Source organism: Adiantum capillus-veneris, chromosome 2, assembly GCF_014529385.1.
Source record: "Adiantum capillus-veneris isolate H3 chromosome 2, ASM1452938v2, whole genome shotgun sequence".
In the NCBI taxonomy this organism is placed as follows: Eukaryota; Viridiplantae; Streptophyta; class Polypodiopsida; order Polypodiales; family Pteridaceae; genus Adiantum; species Adiantum capillus-veneris.
Window position 1 is genome coordinate 72,051,612 of NC_140932.1, and position 16,325 is coordinate 72,067,936.

Below are 16,325 nucleotides of genomic sequence, written 5' to 3' on the forward strand. Positions count from 1 at the left end.
GCCTTTGTCCACCGCCCTTACTCTCCATACGATTCTCTTCCTCTCTCTATAGCCTTCTCGGGTATCGGGTTTGGCATACCTCCCTGCTTCTGAGGATTCCTACTTTGCTTAGAAGAACTCCTTACTGTACATATAAAAAGGTCTTTTTGCACTATGAAGAACCTCGCCTCATTGACTTGTTCTCTCTCTCTCTCTCTCTCTCTCTCTCTCTCTCTCTCTCTCTCTCTCTAGCTCAGAATAGCTCGTACCTTCACCATCTCAACATCCTTTGTTTCTTTTTCTCCTACCGCCCACAGCTTTTGAAGGCTTGCTTATGTGGGTATCTTATGAAGTGCATAAAGCGACCATTCTTGGAATCGTGGCTTCGTTTATTTTCTGCGAATTTCTTTGCAGCAAGAAAGCGAGAGCCATGTCTGTTCATTCTCTCTCTTTTCATCACACCTGGTTATGAACTTGTTCCACCAACCTAACCTAATTGTATTGATCATGAAGGCATCAAGGCCTTGCCCCTTTAGGACTGTCCACCTGGTGCTATTGTCTCACATGTAAGCTACTATACTGCTGAGATACTTGCTAACCCCTTTTGTTCATCAAGTGTTACAACAATTATATGTGCTAAAAACTATCACTATGTTACACCTTGTCGCGGGCTGGATGATCCCGAATATGTTCATGTATAGGTTTGTCATATATAGCACATGTATATAGCTAATCTTACAGAGAAACTACTTAGTATACATATAAAGGTCTTTTTGGGGAAAGAGGCAACGTGTGGGTTTATGTGTTTATCTGTGAAGACTATTATGGTTGGAAGCTTGCGAGCTTGATACTCTTGGCTTTTTCGGAAAGCACTCTTTTAGTACATATAGTTCTAGCATGTGGGACGCATGTCGAACCTCACCATCCTATCTTATTGTAGCATTAGTGAGAGCCACAATTAAATTGTCAATCCATGGGATGAAGCTGACTCGACTAGTGCATAGAGGCTACAATAGGTTGTCAATCTCTCAGAAAACAACAACAACTCGCATCTAACTCAAGCTACACTCAAGTGACTGAAATCACCAAAAGCCAATCGCTCATCGGCAAACAAATCACATCCGTTACATCATCAAATGACATCCAAACGTAACGAAACTTCTAGGACATGTTTATAAGACCTAAGCACACATGCTTATGGTCTCAAACCACACTTTAGGTCAAGTTCCAAAATCACGATTATTAACAGCAATGGATTTTTGACCTAGTCGTTTTCGACCCAGAATGCATCTAAATGCTTAGCAATGATGTCCCAATACCCCGCCTATGCTTAGTTTTTTATTTGAAAGTGTAGATTCCTAGTTATGATGAAATTAGGCCACGGGTCGACGACACCAAAAGCTACAAATTACTGTGAACTGCTTAAGTCAATGCGTAGAGCTCTTACCTACTGTTGCAATGCAACAAACGCGACTGTAATGTGACAACCGAGGAGGGAGTAGGAAGTGCGAGAAGGAGAGGAGTGAGCGTTGTTAGCTCACGCTATGTATTTCATTATCTAAAACTTAAAAAATAACTTACAAACATTGGCTTTTATACCTTAGCCAAGGTTCTTGGTGGTCAAAACTAATAATCTGGGAGTTCTACCAAAGATGGGTAATAACAGGCTGATACAATCTGGAAGCTTGTAGCTCCGACTCATTAATTACAGAGTTTATTCGAGAAAATAGGAGTTACTCTGAAAAATGGTATCCGTGTTAACTTGCTTCTAACATTCTCCCCCTCCTCGCATGTGTCGTCCCTTGACACAACTTTATGGGCTGAAGTAGTCTGTGGGTTGGCAATTGGCGAGGTGGTCTTTAAGCACATTTAGTGCCTTTTGGTATCTGATTTTTCTTTCTTTATTTGACACTTGCAGAAACTGCATAGTTACTCTGTTCTTCAGCTCCACCGTTGAGTAGCCTACAAATCTTGATGTGAGGTTGCTGATAACTGGCACAAATATCTTCGTTCGCCAAGTGAAGAATCCCTTGTAGAACGCTTCCTCGAATGCCAGCATATTGTGTGAAGGTAGAAACATGCATTTGACGTAGAAGCCATAGAGGACTTCTTCGAAAGGTTAGCCACTGAGATCATAGCACAAACCTTTATTACCCTCGAGGAATGACATCCAAGGGGTGCCTGCTTGCTCTAGCTCATTAAATACTTCGATGCATGTGAGCAACATTTGACAGATTTTAAATAACAATGCACAGGATAGATCAGGTAGACTCTTGAATAATGACATGGTGCCCTTTAGGGTTTTCACCATGTATTCCTCTGTGGTCGGTTCCTTCTTTGGAGCTAGAAATCTTGGGTAGTTTAGCCAGGTTGGCCGCTTCTTTGTTAGTGCCTCATGTGCTTGCCAAGTGCTTACTCTTGGTACAGGACAGAAGGTAGGATCTTTTTGCAGGGCCGCAGGTGCTCTCGTGAACAAAATCAAGTATCTTGGGTTTTTGTTCAAGCTCAACCTCCACTTTGGGTGGTCTTTATCTGCACCGTCGACTTGCATGTCTGCGTAAAGCCTTTCCTTTACCTGTAGTAACTCCACTTTTATCAGAGGGTATGACAGGGACTACTGGTGCCATTGTGGATTGATTTGATTGGGAGTGAGTTGTGTAACGTTGACAGAGTGAAGAACTCTCAACTCTCAATCCATCGTTGCCTTCCATTGTTCATCCACCTCTTGTATAATCTTTTCTTTCAGTGCATCTTCTTCAGCCTTGGAGAGCTGGACCATGGGCACTGTGTCTTCATCTGTAATGTTTACCTGAAACTCTTCCTCACCACTCAGCTCTATTGTGGACTATGTCTCCAGTTCAGCAAATGACACTGAGGGTATTTCTATTTGAGGCTGCTCCGAAGTGCCTGCCTCTTCTTGCATTTTCAGCTTTCCTTCTCTCAGCAACTGGTTAACTCTTTTAAGCTCAGTTATTTCCTTTAGCAGCTCTTCTTCTCTCTGGATCTGCATCAAGGCCAAGTCTCGGCGTTGAGACTGCTCCAGCTTTAGCTCCAGCTCGAGGTCTTTATTCTTTTTCTCCAATGCTTTGTAGACCTCGTTTGTTCCTTTGATCGAGCCTACAACTGGATTCTCTCGTATTTGCCGCAAGAAAATTGCCTGATAATTTATTCTTTGTTCTGAGTATTGTAAAGAAGCGTTCGCGACATCCAACTGCACTTGAATCTTATGAGCTGACAGGGTTGTCGTTAGAAGTTTGTTTGTAACTTCTGTCAGCTGTTCATCTTTTGCTTTGCAAGCATCTGACAATTTTGTAAGCAGGTCATCTAACTCTTCCATCTTGTTCTGCTGTGTATCTCTTGCTAGCTGATGTTGTTCAGCTTCCGCTTTCATTTCCTGCACTTGCCTCTGAAGATCGGTGATGACATTTTATATGTCTTCTAACTCTCCTTGGAGAGCGCCAATCACCATCTCCAGTTCTTTAGCCTTTGTGTTGCGGCTAAGGGCTGCTGATCGGAGTCTTTCTGTCATATCCTGCATTTGCCTTGCATATTCGTTGACCTGTAGGATTACTTCGTGATTTTATTGCCAGTCTTCATGTCTTGCTAGCTGGTTTGATGTTTCTACAGCCTCTTGTGTGTCTCTCGGCTGCGTCATGGAGGCTGATTCTTCTTGCCCTTGAGGATGTGGCTGGCCGTCTTCTACTTTGTCATCCCGAGGCTTTGTGGATGCCTCGGCCGTTTCATGTTGTGTGGAGGTAGAAGGTGTTGACTTGGATTTTGTTGTGTCCTCTTGTGTAGTACTTGTTTCTTGCTGTACAGATTCGTTTGTCTTTTGCTGTTCAGGCTCTTGTACAGATTCGGCTGCTTTCTCTGGTTCAGGCTCAGTTTCTTTCTCTTTTTGTTGCTCTTGTGTAGCAGTAGCCTCTTGTGCAGATTCTTTTGCTTCTTTTGATTCACGTTTCGTCTCTTTGGTGGGCTCAACTTCTGTGGCTTTCGTTTGCTGGTGATGGTGGTGGGCTTGGAATAGGGTTATCCTGCTGTTTTATAGGCGGTGAAGTGGGTTGGGGAGATTTGTGACTTTGGTCGTGTTGTGTCTCTTCCCTTGCTGTTTCCTCAGCTTGTCTCTGGTCCTCCACCTCTTTTGCTTTCCTTGCCTCTTCTTGGGCCTCTTTCAGCTTCAGGGCTTCTACTTCTTGATATATTTTTTCCAAGGATTCTGTTGGATCTTCAGCCTCTTTCCTGGTGTGATGCTTTGTCCTTGGTCCCTTAAGTCCACTAGGCACCCATTTTTCCGGGTCCTTTCCTTGTGCTTGTCGGTTGCGTTGGTAAGTATGCTTTTCTCTTTCAAAGCAGGCTTGCTTTTGCACGAGCTCTTCTTGGTGTGCGGCCATGGATTTTCTCTTCATCTCCTCTCTTCGTGCTCTCTTTTACTCATTATCTGAGCTCTCACTGTTGTTCCTTCTTGACGAGCTTTCAGCCGACTCTTCATCAGATCTGCAGGATCTCTTGCCTGATCTTGTAGCTTGAGGAGATCGTTGTGCTGCCAGTATCCAAGTGTTTTGGTCTGGGGCAGGTGGTAGGTTGTCGGCCATGCCGATGGCATGGTACGCAATCCTTGTCAATACCTCTGCCTAGGTAAGTGATCTTTTCTTCTTTCTTTGTGTCTTTTAGAGTGATCAAGATGTATTGTGCGTGGTCCACCGTTTGCTTGGTTGTTGACTTGAGAACTTGCATGAAAGTGGTGGCAACCGCATGATTTGGCATGGTATACCTTTGTGGCCTTTTACCCAGGAAGTGGAAATGCTGGTGGTATAACCCGGTTGGCTCTTCCACTTGCTTGTGAATTAGATCTGCAAAGGTGCTTGCGGTGGTTTCTTTTGGTGAAAGTACCTACCGTTTTCCTGTCCCTTGTCCTCATCGTCATTCCTTCTGTGGACAGTTTGAGTGCTTCTGCCACTATTTCCTTGGTTATTACCTCTTTTACTTTATTTCCCTGCGGGCCAGAAATCTAGGCAGTTCCATCTTCTTTAATAGTGGACAAAAGCTCGTAAGCTTTTTGGAAATCCACACCGCATGGCTCCTATTCATAAAAGTCTCTGAGTCCTAGCCTATGGTTGGCTTCTTTGGTCTCAGGCTTCGCGGCAACATCATATACTTCTTTCGATAGGAGTTGCAACTCTACCTGATGTCCCTCCTCACTCTTGAATCTGCCGGTGGTGTGATGCTCTTCTAGCTATCCTTTTGAAAGATATGCTACCTTGGAGGCTTTGACTGAATCTGGATCCAGTTGGTATGCGGGCAGCTCCAGCAACTTTTCTTTCTGGTTGAGCTTCTTCTTGGCCCTCTCTGCTGCTTGCACTGCTTTTGAGCAACATTCTTAATCCTCGTGCATTCAAATTTTTGTGTCGTCTCTGATATGCAAGAATTTTCATAAGAATCACTCATTAACACATTGCAACAACTTTTTGTGCTTTGTAAAAGAGAACAAAATTTGGCATACATATGAGCCAAAGAATCAGCAAACTTTGCAATTTTAGTCACAATTTTCAATCCAGTGATCCAAATCTTACCAAATTTGGTTTTTGGGCTCAATTCATGTCCAGTCCACTCAAGACTTGTTGCTACCCTTAAGGTCGGCAATAGAAATTCTATTGGCAGTATGGCATCAAGACCATAAACAAGGTTAAAGAGTGTAGCATTTAAAGCTGTTTTGAATGAAACTCGATAAACCCATAGAGCATCATGGAGATTCATTTCCCAGTCTGTCCTTCCTGAACTAACCACTTTAGTCAGCACGGAGCTAAGAATTTTGTTCGTATGCTCAGCTTTTCCGTTTTCTTGTGGGTGATAGGGAGCTGATTTGTTATGGATGACCATAAACTCATTAAGAAAATACTCAATTACCTCATTGAGGAATGAGTTCCCCGATCACTGACAATTTCTATTGGCATTCCATATCTTGTGAATACATACTCATATAAGAATGCAACAGTGGTTCTGATATCATTCTTTTGAGTTGCTTTAGCCTCGGCCCACTTGGTCAAATAGTCCATAGCTACAATGATATATTGAGCTTGGGTTCTATAAGCAGGTGGCTGTATTGGCCCAACAAAATCTATACCCCATTTTGCAAAAGCTCTAGCCCCCATCATTGGGCATGCTATCTATACGTGTTGTCATTTTTGCTCGTTGACAAGCATCACACCTTCGAACATATTCTTTAGCATCTGCAAAAAGTGTTGGCCACCATATGCCTACCATCAAGATTGCTCTTGCGGTGGTCTCACTAGAAAAGTGACCTCCAGCTAATCCAGCATGTGCTTGTTCTATAACTGGAATATACTTGTCTTCATTTACACAAAGACGCAAATGTTGATCTTTACCTCTCCGATACAATTGGTTCTCAATCACAGCATAGTCTCTTGCTTCAGTTTCAATTGCTCTTTGATGGCGTTACTCATATCCTGAAGAAATGTTCGACTCCATAAGTAAGTAAACAGATAGTTAATCCACTTAGGAACAGGTGACATTTGAAACAATGTTACATGAGGTATGGGTGTTTGTTTTTGACATTGAGGACAATCCTTTACAAAGGATCAAACATCACTCCTCATAGTCGGCCAAAATACTCCAAGTCTCAAGATTTGTTGCATAGTTTGGTCTTCCACGAAGTGAAGTCCTACTATGGTAACATGTGCTTTACTCAGGTACTATTGTTTTTCTTCAGGATTAATGCATAAGAGCAATATCCCATCTCGATTTCTTTTGTATAGCCTACCAACTAGTAATTGATACATAGCCGATTGCTCGATTAATCTAATCGCCATAGGAAGTGGTATTTGTGAATCCACTTGAGCTATTCTCATCAATGACACCATGTTTTCCGACCATCGAGGTATCATTTCCACGGAGAATAAATAGGCATCTGGTAGATCATCGTCTACCTCTTTAGGTGATTCTCCTGAAACAATCCTTGACAAATGATCTGCTTGTTGATGTGTAGTGCCCTTTTTTACAACCAGAAGAATGATGAACCGTCTCACTATTCTTCCTGTGCTGCATGGCTTGTTCACCAAGTACAGCAAAGCTTGGTGGTCTACAAAGAACACAAACTTGTTGGCTAATAGGTAATGTCTATACTTTTTAACGGCATAGATCATTCCTAATCCTCCCCTTTCGGTGCTTGTGTAATTCTTTTCCGCCATGTTCAACTGCCGGCTAGCATAAGAAATAGGAAAGTCAATTTTTTCGTCTCCTGGTTGAGCTAGTATACAACCGATAGCAAAATTGGAAGCATCTACATGTACATGGAATATCTTATTCCAATCTGGTGCTTTCAATATTGGAGCTGAGGTGAGAGCTTGCTTAAGCTTCATGAAGGATTCTTCACATGCCTCGGTCCACTCAAAGTGTGTAATCAAGCTATACATGGGTTTTGCAATTATAGCGTACATGTAGATGAACCATCGATAATATCCACAATGCCCCATGAAGGCTTGTACCCCCTTGACTGTTGTTGGTCTAGGCAAATCAGCAATGACATGAATTTTTTCAATATCAGTAGCTATGCCATTTTTAGACATTATATGTCCAAGAATTTTTCCTTGTCTACCCATGAATGTGCACTTTTCAGGATTTAAGCAAATCCTATAAAGTCTACATTTTCGAATACCTTTTTGAGGTGTTCAAAATTATCAGCCCGGATTTGATGAATGTACGCATAGATCATCCATATACACTTCTAAGAATTTCCTAAGATATTCTTTAAAAGCATGGCTCATCAACCTTTGAAATGTGGCTGGAGCATTAGTTAACCCAAACGGCATAACTCGATAGGCAAAAATATCCCATTCTGTTGCAAAAGCAGTTTTATGCTGATCTTTTGGGTCAACCAAAAGTTGATTGTATCCGAAAAGCCATCTAAGAAGCTGTAAGCTTCTTTTCCTGCAACTCGTTCTAAGACATGCTCAATGATTGGAAGCGAAAAGTTGTCTTTAATGGTAGCTGCATTCACTTTTTTGAGATTAACACATACTTGTAATTTTTCATTCTTCTTGGGTACTACCACAATTGGAGACACCCAATCTGTGTGTTCAATTTCATAAATGAATTCAACTTCCTTTAGTTTTTCAATCTCTTCTTTTATCTTCCTGGCAAATGTTTCATTATACGTTTATGGCCTTTGTCTACTTGGTTTCACATCATCTCTCATGGGTATGGTATGTTGACAGATTTCTGGATCAACACCCTTGAGATCCTTGTAAGACCAAGCAAAGATATCTTGGTATTCTTTTAGCAAGCTTAGCAAGACATCTTCTTCTTCTTCTTCTGTTAGGTCATTCGCAATGTATGTAGGTCTAGGCTCTTCTCCTAGTTCAGCCAGGTCTATCTTTTTAGCGTTTTCAGGCCCTTCGTAGGACTCGCCCTATTTCCGTAGTTCCCTAACAGGTTGTTCGACTATGATTTTTCGATCTTGGGATGGAACGCTCATTACATCCTTACCATCGGAGAGTATACTTTCTGTAATGGGATGGAACACTCATTACATCCTTACCATCTTGTTCTGTGGTTTCCATTTCGGTTGTATATATCTCCTTTAGAGCTTTTTCAACTCTTGATATTTCTTTTTCCGCTCAACTCTAGTCATGAGTGGTTTCTTGTGCTGTAGGTTTTCTTGAGTATCCTTCCTTGTTTTTCTCGATGTTTTAGACATTTCTGAAATTTTTTTGAAGGATATCTGCCAACGATTTTGTCCTTAATACAATCATTTGCATCTATCTGCATCAAAAATTGTATTCTACTAGAGACTGATGGCATAGGTCGTGGTTTCACGTTTCTAGTGTCTCTTTTTCATCTATACCATTTTTGTCTTCTTGATTTCTGGTTAGGAAAGTCAAAAAAAATTTCCTCCCCTCCTTTCAAGAGTAGCTTAGCTCTCACATGTTCTTTTTCTGACCCCGAATCTTTTGAGGTAGCTGAGTGTTCATCCAACTCATCCGTTGCATCGTAGTAAAGGTCTGAAAAGACTTGTTGAGCTTTCATCAAGTCCTTGGGATTCCTAATCTTTGTCTTCAATGTTGAGGGTTGAAATCATATGGATGGGAATTATGTCGTAGCCATCCTCATTGCAAAATTGAGTAGGCATAGACGTATTCACACATACATCCAATGTCGCTAAAATTTGAGTCCACTCGAATGGCTCAACAAATGCTCTGGAAAGGGTTCAGGTTCATAGGCTCCGTCTGTGCAGTCCCTTTCTAGGATACATTCTTCTTGTTTTAAACTTCCGTTTTCTAAAGCTCCACACATCCAAATAGGAGTATCTTTGTTTAATCAGGATGAAAGCTTAGTTTCAGCCGAAGAGACTGAATCAAACTCATGTATGGGTGTTTTCAAGACATCTTTATAAGTGTGATCTTTTAGATTTACTCTCATTATAGATCCCACTTGCTTCAAGTACAGATAATTGTTTTCCCAATCTTGGATAAGTTGTACCTGTCGCATGAAAGGTCTTCCCAATATGATTTTATAATTGAGTTTTTTTCCAAAGTCTACTATGGCAAAAGTATGTTGATATTCAATTCCAAAGGAATTGACTATCACCTTTTCAAGCAGTCCTAATGGTCTCTCAATGTGTCCGTCAGCCAATTGCAATTTCATTTGAGTTTGTCTAATGGCTGGTTGTCCCCAGGATTCCCATATTGCTTTCGTGGCTATGGCTATGCCTACTCCACTATCCAGGATTGCCATGGTTTCAATGTCATTATACATTGGAAGGGTGGCGTTTCCTTCTTCCCCTTCGTAATATTTTTCGACTTTGTTCATGGGAATAGATCGAATCTCTTTGTTTATTTTTTAATTTTCTCAAATTTTTCAAGATTAACCCCGTTATCCCCACCTTCTCTAGGGTTTTTTGTAGATCATTCCATAAGTATGGTCTGAGTTTTAATAGTTCTCCCAAGGTAAAAGTGCATTGGATGGGTGTAGACATGATTGAATGAATGTTGTCTACTTCTAGGGTCTGTTCAACTCTTTTTACTTGAGTGGTCTTACACACTATGGATTCATCTTCGTTATCTCCCAAGTAAGAGGGTAATGTCTTCAAGGTCAATGGTTTTGACATTCCTGAAGCTTCAGATCCGCAATCCCATACAAGGATTATACATCCATGTTCATATTAGTAGGTAGGTTATCCATCCAGACTTCCTCTATAGGGGCTGACTTTAGAGTTAGACTCCCATCATTGATCTCTCTAACTTTTTTCCATAAGTGTCCTGGCCAGTCTTCCTCTACGAATGGAATTCCATCTAAGGCATCTTTGTTGTCCGGCACTATAAGTTTTGGTTCTTTTGTTTCAAGGTGGGGTTCTGCCATCACATCAGGTTTTTCTTTAGTGTCTCTTACCACAAGCTCCTCAAGTTTTGCTATACTTTCAAGCTTGGGTTTTTGTTCTTTCAGCATTTTTTGCATGATTCTTACCATATAGAGAAGGATAGTTTTTCCATTTGTTTTCCATGTTTTGGCCGGCTCTAAGTCCTATTTGGTAGGCTTCCAAGGTTGCATTAATAGGCTCAAAAATTTTATCAACCAAAATGGATCCTCCAGATTTCATGGTTGTTTCCTTGATTTCACTTCAAGTTTCTTTCAACTTTTCTTGGAATAGCTTTTTTCTCCTCGATTTCAACCCGTTGTTTTTGTTTTCTCATCTCATATCTTTTGCTTCTGCTTCTTTTGATCCTTTGAGAGGAAACTTTCATATTTTCCAAATCATCAAAGGAGTTGTGTTTCTTTTTCTTGGCATGGGCTCTAGTGATTACCTTGATTGAAACAATCGGTTCACTCTCTGATGAGCTACTAGGTATCACTTGGACTACGTTTACTACTGTTTTACCCTTGTTTAAAGGATTTTTAGGAAAATCTTCTGAAAAGTGTCCTTCCTTTTTGCAACATTGTATGCAATAGGCTTTAACTGGTTTGAGGTTTTTGTCAGGCTCTGGACATTCATTTTTCCAGTGATCATCACTACCACAGTTGTCACAGTTTTCCGATCTTGGCTTAATCATGGGTCTTACCATGGGAGGTTTGACACCTTGATTAGATACATAATACATTGGTGCGAGATCTAGTGGAGCATAAGTCACGATTTTTTCCATTGGTGGTGGATGTGAATTATACCATTACTGTAGATGGACTAGGCTCTGCATAGGGTGTAACAGGTACTAATGCTTGTTCATCTATGACTCCTTCAGAGTGCATCTACTTTACAGGCACTGCATTATGTCCTGGGTACGAAGGTTGTTGACCCAACATAGGTTGAGGTCTTTCTATATCCATTGGTGGTCTTTGAGCTTAGGCCATATTAGGCTGCTATCTGTACATGGGTTGTCCTTGTGGCCTTATAGGCACGTACTGAACATTCCCATCATACTTTGGTCTAAAGTAGCACTCGTGGGTCTCATGGTTGGTCCATTTACCCTCAATTGCACACCATTTTTATGGCCTAATTAGTTGTCCCTGTTGAGGGATCCCTTGTCATGGTCCCCTCATAGGTGCTTTTTGCATGTTGTTCATTATGTTGTTCATCCTTTTGAGCATATCTTCTATGGCTGAAAGTGGTGCTGCAACAACCATTCCCACTTGTGTTGGTTTAGTGGATGTTGTTTTCTCGTTTTGGTTATCCTTAGGGACATCTTCTTCGTTAAAAATATCACAATTGTCTCCTAAGTCAATAGCATCTGACACACATTCTTCTAGGGTTGTATGCTTTTTACTATAGAGTATAGAATAAAGTTCTTTGTTTAGCAGTACGAGTCGTTCTTCTGCAAGTATCTCTAGCTCTAGACATCTGTGAATGTATTGTTTCATTCGAGTTGCACAATCCCTAAGAGACTCACCATGTTTCTGTTGAAAGCTGTAGATTTGAGCTACCATATTATATTTGATTCCCGTTTTGGAACAAGCAGCTACAAATCCTTGAGCTAATGTGTTCAAGTCCAGGATTGACCTTGGCGGAATGTTTTGGAACCATATCAATGCTTTTCCTTTTAATGTCATTCCAAACCCCTCGAATTGAGTATGAAAATCAAATATACGTTTTGCTCTTAGCACTTGCTTAAAGCTTGCTAAGTGGTCGTATGGACAGTTGGTCATGTTTCGAGTCCTTCAAACCAGTCTGTACGATATAGTGACTCATGTAGCCCTGGACTACACTTAGTGTCACCCGGTTTTCTACTTGATGAGGTGGTTTCTGGTTTCTTAATATTACTCTCAGATGATCTCTCACGGTGTTCATCTCTTGGAATTGTTTCTCGTCCTTGTCCCAATATCCAATTCCTTATGGAATACCCTTGGTATTTGGTTTATTCTACCTCCTCAGGAGTCATCGTAACAAAGTTGTTGTTATAACAATCTCTAAACATGTAGGTTGGTATGTTCGTTGATCCCTTATCTTTAATCTTAAAGATATAGATGATCTTCATGGCCGTTAGTTGTCCTGATTTGGCATGCAATTCCACATAATATATTTTATGTTTCTATCTTCCCACCAACAATAGACTCTGATCCTAGTATTATCCGTACTAAGCCATATCAAAGGCTTCAAATCTACTTGATCGTATCCCTCGAATTCTAAAGTTGGTGGTCCTTCTTTTGCTGACATATATGGGATTATGGTGTTTACTTCTAACCCCCATTTGTCTACCACATCAGGGTTTTCGACTTGTACATATTGAGTTCCGTTTCTGTCTATGTATATTTTTCCTTGTTTGTTTGCCCTAATCTCTTCTTCGAACTCAATACCATGGTCATCAATGCGAATAGCATACTCCTCATTAGGGTCCAAGTAAACCTGGGCTCCATGGCGGTTAGTCTTATAAGAGAGTATATGCTTATAGCGCATTGTCGTTCCGGTTTCCGAGTGAGTCGAGTAAGAAGACATTTCAGATGTTGAATATGAAAAAGTATCTGAGACTTCTTCAAGAATTGTGTGCAAGGAATTGCCTTGATTCACGCTTTCTTTGGTGGATACTCTACTGGAGGTTTCTCCAAGTATGCCCTGATTTACTAGTACACGACCAGATCTAAGGTTCATATAGACTTATGAAGCCCTGGATAGAGTACTCACCTTTGGATTGACCTGCCGTCAATTTTCACTTGATTTGATTGTAACTTTCTGTCAAGCCACGGATTCTTGTACAAATTTGATCAAGATAGCTATTCTTCTATAAAGACAGTAGAGTTTTTGATAACTCTCATGATTGGTCTATGTGTATCACTTCAAATCGAGCTATGGGAGTCAAAAATTGACTTTCAGATTCGACTTAGCAAAAAATCAAAGGTTTAATCTGCAACATGGAACTGAGTGAACATGCACCAATTTGAATCCGATTGAACCCAAAATTGCCCGATGGCTTTGTATTATGTTGGTCTAACACTGTATAAGTTCAAAAGTCAAAACTGATATCCCTGGGTAGCAGTAGTAAATAATCACGATTATTTACTTTTGCTAGTTTCTTACACTTTTTGGATTGGTTTGGCAAGTATACAACCTGTTAAAGTCCCTGGACAACTTTCAACAAGTTTGGACAAAATCTGTTTAAGTTTATCAATTGTTTTGTGTCCCTCTAATTTCAAGAATCTGGCTTAAGTCTCACTTTTGTGATCCAAATTTCACCAAAATTGATTTGTGAGGTCTACTTGATGTGCTTGACCTTGTGTTATACTCAAATGGACAAAATTTTCAAGTTTTGAAGCAGATGGAAATAATTGCGATTATTTACTCCATCTATATTTTTGTAAATTTTTGTCCCAACTTTGACACAGATCTGTTAAGCACCTCAAGTTAAGGTCACTAGCCAAGTTTCATCAAGTTTAAACAATTTTTGGTCAAATGGTCATCAATTTTTTATCCGCAGACTAACTTTGCAGATCTGATCCCAATTTCCAATCCAGTGATCCAAATCTTACCAAATTTGGTTTGTGGGCTTATTACAACATGGTAAAACTAGTGGTATGCTGACTTGGTCAAAAAAGTTGAAAATGGGGTAGATATAAATAATCACGATTATTTACAACTGGTAAATTTTTACATCTTTTTGGTCAACTCAGCATGTACACATGTTTATCACATCAATATAAGTCTATGAATCAAATTTCAACAAGTTTGGACTAATTTTTCCTCAATTTACACTCAAGTTTCAAAAAGTCAGTACAAACTTTAGTTTTTACCTAGTTTTTTGCCAATTTGGTGATCCAAATCTTTATCAAAATAATAAGTGTTTTACAATAAGAACTCCAAAAAATGGTATCCGTGTTAGCTTGCTGCTAATATAGCAGCATGGTGCCTTTATGGATGTGTATACAACACCTTGCAAATTACAAGCATGAGGTATCTCTGATCTGTGTATGGTATCTCTGGTCTAACATGAGTATGCTCTAAACAATTCATAATACAATTGTTCTTTTTTGGGCTACCTTGGCCACTAGTTGCTTGCATGACAAGTGCCTTCCCTTGTATTTAGTCCTTAATACTTTCTTTCCACCTTCTAAATTAGACTATGAAACTGCTCTTTGCATAGTCTTTTTGTAGACTTACGACCTACTCTATATGCTAGTGGTTTAGTAAACAAATGTAACAGTAGATCCATATGGATGATAACATATTTATGCAAAGATTTTGGAAGATTCAATTTGGCATGCTCAATGACTAATTTTAAATTCAGTTTGTAACCATATAATTGATGTATGAATTTATGATTCAGTATCATTTGTAGTGTAGTTCTATTGTCTCTGGTCTTATGCATTGTATAGTTCAAAAGATTGTAAACTTCAATCTATTGTTGGGTTTTCAAACAAAGAAACACACACCTTTGTTCCCAGCTGACTTTGGTCGACGGGCTAGCACTATACAATGGATTTAGACCTAGACCCTTCTTCTCCTTTTTTCTTGACCTACCCATTCCAAGCAAAAGGGTTGGTGCCCTGGGGTCCCTAACGTGGGCAAGTAATCTTTTCTTCTTGCAGATGTTAACTAAATAGGATAATTTCTATCTTTATAGATAGGATAGTGATACTCAAATCCTCTTAGAATTATAGCTGAAAGCTGATAGTAGTGTATATTTAAAGCTATATTTCCATTTATATACCTGTTTTCCTTTGTCTATGAGCTTTTGTTATGTCATCAAATAACTGTCACTCCTTTGTAGGATGGACTGCGTTAATGATTACCACCTTGCAGAATGTCGTATATACTGAAAGACTAAAACACACAACTAAAGGTAAGAGCATATCTCTTACTCATTATTCTTGTTGGTATCATTTACTTTGCAAGACATAGACTAGTTTTACATACATTTAGATTGTCATTATGAGTCACTTTAACTTTAAAACTCAATTTGAGACATAACTCCTAATTGATATATTGTGTCGTGGATTATAACTTTGCTACTATAAATTGTTGGTGTGAGTGCGCGAATGCAGTGCGTGTGCAAAGAGAGAGAGAGAGAGAGAGAGAGAGAGAGAGAGAGAGAAGAGAGAGAGAGTACACAGGATGTGGGTGGACCTCCCAAAACTCAATGTATGAGCACAATGTGAGAATGAGTGAGAGCTCCTTATTCTTTGTATGTATAAAGAATAAGGAGATAAATGTGGACGGCCGGACACTAGGGCCGGCGAACACGGGCAAAGCACGGTGAGGCACACCACCTTTACCTAGCATTCTTTCACTAAAGGCCGTGTGCCGATAAGTGGCGAGAAGACTAGCCTTCAACTAGTATATACAAGAGGTGAGAGAAGACGGCTCTGAACCTATGTCCATTGGCTGACTCCAAATATGAGAGTGCATCTATAATAACCGCTCTAGTGGAAATGCAACATGCACACCACTAGGGCTAGAGCCACAATGACACTCCTGATGTAGGAATTGAGTAATGACCTGCATGGCTCCACAATGCACAATGCCAGTGTCAATGATCGCACAATTGACAACTCCCACTGCAAATGCACCAACCGCATAAGCAAGATCAGGTCTCGAGACCAAAAGGTCAGACATGAGAGACATGAAAGCCGACGGAACATGCACTATGTGTGCCAACCTATCCCTGTCAGCAACGCAGTGCCATATGCATCCTCATCAGGAACCACATGACCATGCATCACCATGTCAGCATCGTCTGGCAAAGGTAAATCTGTTGAGAATGACTGTAAAACTGAAAAATTAGCACCACTGCAATCACACACAGTTGTCTGAAGGACACTGTCGCCTTCAAACGTATCATACGCATCATAGAACAATGCATTGATCTCTAGCTCAATTGATGTCACCTCAACTGATGACTGACCAAGTTGTG